This window comes from Oncorhynchus mykiss, chromosome 30 (assembly GCF_057628025.1).
Source record: "Oncorhynchus mykiss isolate SJ-2025 chromosome 30, ASM5762802v1, whole genome shotgun sequence".
Lineage (NCBI taxonomy): Eukaryota > Metazoa > Chordata > Actinopteri > Salmoniformes > Salmonidae > Oncorhynchus > Oncorhynchus mykiss.
In genome coordinates, this window is record NC_143051.1 from 12,440,001 (window position 1) to 12,444,532 (window position 4,532).

The window sequence follows — 4,532 nt, forward strand, 5'->3', positions numbered from 1 at the left end:
AGTTAAACAATGGATATCCTGCATAGCGTTTGGCAAAAAAACAAACATTTTCAAACACATGTAAAATCTATTAATAAAACATCTGAGAAGGTTAGTATTTTACACAAAAAAGAACATATCCATAAGAAATCATTTCTGATGAAAAAAACACAGATGTGAAAATGGGTGCATATAGCGTTTGGAAATGAACTCTTCATGTGCAACATTCACCTGCACTGGATGAGTTGAAAGCAATTATGAAACATTTCTGCTTTGCCGTTGTGGAGATGAAAAAAACAAGGTTTTCGTTGTGGAGAACTCATTGACTTGGATAATGACAAAACACTGCATTTGTGCTGTGTCAAAGACAGGGTTTTGGATTGTGAAAAGTGCTGTGTTTTGTGTGAAAGAGTAGGTACCCATTTGTGACTCACCGCCTTGATTCGTCTCATGTAGCAACATTTTATTTGTTTTATTTTTTTTACTTTGAATGAAAGTAGAGACAAAGTTAGAAAATGGTATATCATAAACTGCAGTTGAGGAACAATGGCAAAGAATTCTGCTTTGAATGTTGATAAACTTGTAACCCTACATTTGAGAAAATTACCTTTTTTTGGTTTGGTGCACCTACTGGAGAGCTGTTCTTTATCTACACCTATTCAACATCATTCACAGCCTAATAAGCCTTAGACCCACCCATCTCTTTGAGGATTCACATGTGAGGCCATGTGCTAAACAGGTGATGGATGAGGTTGTTACTGTTTATGCAGTAACAGCTCAGTGGCTGAGCAGAAGGAGAACAAATCAATAGCAGAAGCAATGTATGGCGTGTGTGTGTGTGTGTGCTAGGAGAGAGTCATGTGAAAGTGTTGCTATTAGGCACTGCAGATAGTCTGGATGACTGGGAACTCGCCCCCCAGTGATGAACTGGTCCACCCGCACCACGCATGAACAAGGGAATCTATATTCGTAGAGCCTGTTTCTGTCCTGCCCTTGACTTTGGTGCAGGGCATGTGATGTCCATGGCCTGTTTGTCGCAAAACTCCCTGATCTTCTCAAAAATATGTTTGTCTAGTTGTGTCCAGTCCAGGTGATGCTTGTACAGTCAGACCATGGGAGGAAGGACGTCAGTGTTGCGCAGCAGCTGGAACCTGGTCCCGACTGAGTCTGAACGCTCCTTGGAAACAAATAACACCAGGCTCTAGAGCATCAAAGCTGTAAAACAGGAAAATAGGCAAAGGAATAGAGAAGACATTACAACCTTGAATAACATCAATTTACATCCCAAGTTTAGATAATAAGAATAACCTCATACAATGCAATGAAAATGATTTTCTCCTGAAGTGCTGGTACTGCTTGATCTGTGGCAGCGGCCTGAAGTACGGAGTCAGGTGTTGTTGCCAGCCATAACATTCCACCAGCACCATACCATCCTCCAGTCCAACCAGCTGTGGGATGTTAACCTCTTTCACACTGCTGTCCTTCACCATACCAGCAATCTCTCAAAAGATTCCTGAAGGAAGACAGCCAGACTACACGTATCTCTGAAAAATACACAATGTGAGATAGTGCCATTCATGTAGAATCTAAATTAAATAATCAAAATACACTATTAGTTTTCTCAACCAGCTCCATGCATTCCAGGTGAAGCTGGTTAGGAGAATGCCAAGAGTGTGCAAAGATATCATCAAGGCAAAGGGTGTCTATTTGAAGAATCTCAAATATAAAATGTATTTTGATTTGTTTAACACTTTTTTGGTTACTACATTTTATTTCATAGTTTATGTCTTCACTATTATTCTATAATGTAGAAAATAGTAAAAATGAAGAAAAACCCTTGAATGAGTAGGTGTTCTAAAACTTTTGACCGGTAGTGTAGGTGTTGTTTATGCTTTAGATACCAAGTGTAGTCATTGATTCCTTGTAGAGACTCCACACCGCTGCTTTTGACACATGAGATTGGCAGCAGCTTTCCACCAAAGTGTTTGTTGTCCTGGGTGGCATCCTGCTACTACTGTTGCATTATGCTCTGCGTAGTTGTTGGTGAAGTTCACAACTGGCTGCAAGTCCTCATGCTTCAGGTGTAATCTGTGCTTGCTTGGGCCAGCTCTCTTTTTGAAGGAAGGCGTTAGAACCCTTCTCCTTGTATGACTGGTGGAGGAGAGACAGGCGTGTTCTACAGGTCTTTCTGATTGGAGGCATTAGTCCATTCTCCTTGTATGACTGGTGGAGGAGAGACAGGCGTGTTCTACAGGTCTTTCTGATTGGAGGCATTAGTCCATTCTCCTTGTATGACTGGTGGAGGAGAGACAGGTGTGTTCTACGGGTCTTTCTGATTGGAGGCATTAGACCATTCTCCTTATATGACTGGTGGAGGAGAGACAGGTGTGTTCTACGGGTCTTTCTGATTGGAGGCATTAGACCATTCTCCTTATATGACTGGTGGAGGAGAGACAGGTGTGTTCCACGGGTCTTTCTGATTGGAGGCATTAGACCATTCTCCTTGTATGACTGGTGGAGGAGAGTCAGACGTGTTCTACTAATGCTGAAAGACAAATTCCAGATACAATTAGTTTAGCATAATTATACAATAGATGGCTGTAATCACCGCCAGATTCACCTGGCTAACTTGATAGTTCACGTAATCATCTGGCGAAGTGGAGTCTTGGAGGTACATGCTGGAGAGTGAGATAGCAGAGCCTTCTTTCTCCAGTTGGGCTTCTCCCTGTTTCTTGGTCAGTAAATCAGATGGGACAAACAGATTTCATACAGACGTAAGGTAAACAGTCATTAAGCCAGATTCATTTCCTCTTCCTCGAATGCAGGACTGCGTTGATAGAGTCATTTACATGCATTTGACAGACAAGTGTAGGGCACTTGATGTGACTGAGATTTTGCGGTTGAGGAGAGAGCAAGACAGGGTGAAGGAATAAACGTGGCTTGAAGCACCGGGCATCTTATTGTTCTGACATGCATTATCTGATTTAGTCCCACATAATTATATCTACGGAGGAGCGGCTTCTTTGAAGGAACTTTGAATGCCTTTGAAAGCCTTAGCCAGCTACTGTAGCTAAGAAGCTTGTGTTTGTGTGCAAAGCGGTACAATAATGAAATTAAAATTAAATAAATGTAACATTTTAACTTTAATGCAGTTAATAAATCCAATGTGAAATGGGATAACTATAGCATCCATAATTAGTATTGAAAACATTTATCCATTCTCTATTTAAAAATGTCTCTGTCTAATTTCTGAATCACGATTGTAATGTCAGTAGGCTACAGTAAACTATGCTACGAGGGGGAGGGGCAGGTAGCCTACACACGCAGACACACTAGCAAATATTTTCAATTGACAGTCATGCAGGCAGACATTTCTGAGGAATATGTTTCTGAGTGACAGAGTGAGGACTTTAAACTGGCGCTTGGTTGCTTTTTTGTGGAACTTAAAAAAAATGCCCAGCAGGTAAATAATGATATTAACCAGTTCTCGTGCTTTTAAAATAGCTGCTCCGTTCAGGAAGAGTATAGATCACTTTCCTTCTCGGTTCTGATTCTGTTGCTTGCAAATGTTTGTGATTTTCGGGGTTTTGTTTGGTTCCCCGTATCTATTCAAACCCCTGATCAATAAATAAATATATATCTTGGGGTCAGAATATGGACCCCAGTCAAAAATACCTAATTCGGCCTATGGCAATTTGATGAAAATGAACTGCAATACAGAACTCAGATACACTCAATCTTCATTGAGCATTATTGGCATGTACAGTGGATTTCATGTAATGGACATACACAAAATAGTCCAAATTGCTGAAGTGAAATGAAAAATAACTTGTTTAAAAAAATTGGGAAAAATTAAAAACAAAAGTGGTGCATACATATGTATTCACGCCCTGTGCTATGAAGCCCCTAAACAAGATCTGGTACAACCTTCAGAAGTCACATCATTTGTTAAGTAAAGTCCACCTCTGTGCAATCTAAGTGTCACATGATCTGTCACATAATCTCAGTATATATACACCTGTTCTGAAAGGCCCCAGATTCTGCAAAACCACTAACCAAAAGGCACCACCAAGAAAGCTGCACCATGAAGACCAAGGAGCTCTCCAAACAGGTCAGGGACAAAGTTTTAGAGAAGTACAGATCAGGGTTGGGTTATAAAAAAAATATCAGAAACTTTGAACATCCCACAGAGCACCATTAAATCCATTATATTAAAATGGAAAGAATTTGGCACCACAACAAACCTGCAAAGAGAGGGCCACCCACCAAAACTCACGGAGCAGGCAAGGAGGGCATTAACCAGAGAGGCAACAAAGAGAACAAAGCTGCAAAGCTCCACAGCGGAGATTGGAGTATCTGTCCATAAGACCACTTTAAGTCATACACTCCACAGAGCTGGGCTTTGTGCAAGAGTGGAGAGAAAAAAGCCATTGCTTAAAAAAAAATAAGCAAACACATTTGTGTGGGAGACTCCCCAAACATATGGAAGAATGTACTCTGGTCAGATTAGATTCAAATTGAGCTTTATGGTCATCAAGGAAAATGCTATGTCT

General features: G+C 40.7%; 1 long non-coding RNA gene across 1 annotated transcript; it reads right to left on the bottom strand.

The window, feature by feature from the left end:
- Positions 1 to 421: 421 nt before the first annotated feature.
- Positions 422 to 4,012, bottom strand: LOC149970202 (uncharacterized). The gene is made up of 3 exons (XR_016493762.1): positions 2,600 to 4,012; positions 1,295 to 2,524; positions 422 to 1,194 (listed from the first exon to the last, which is right to left on the bottom strand). It is a non-coding gene; the product is annotated as an uncharacterized LOC149970202 (long non-coding RNA).
- Between the last annotated feature and the right edge of the window lie 520 nt (positions 4,013 to 4,532).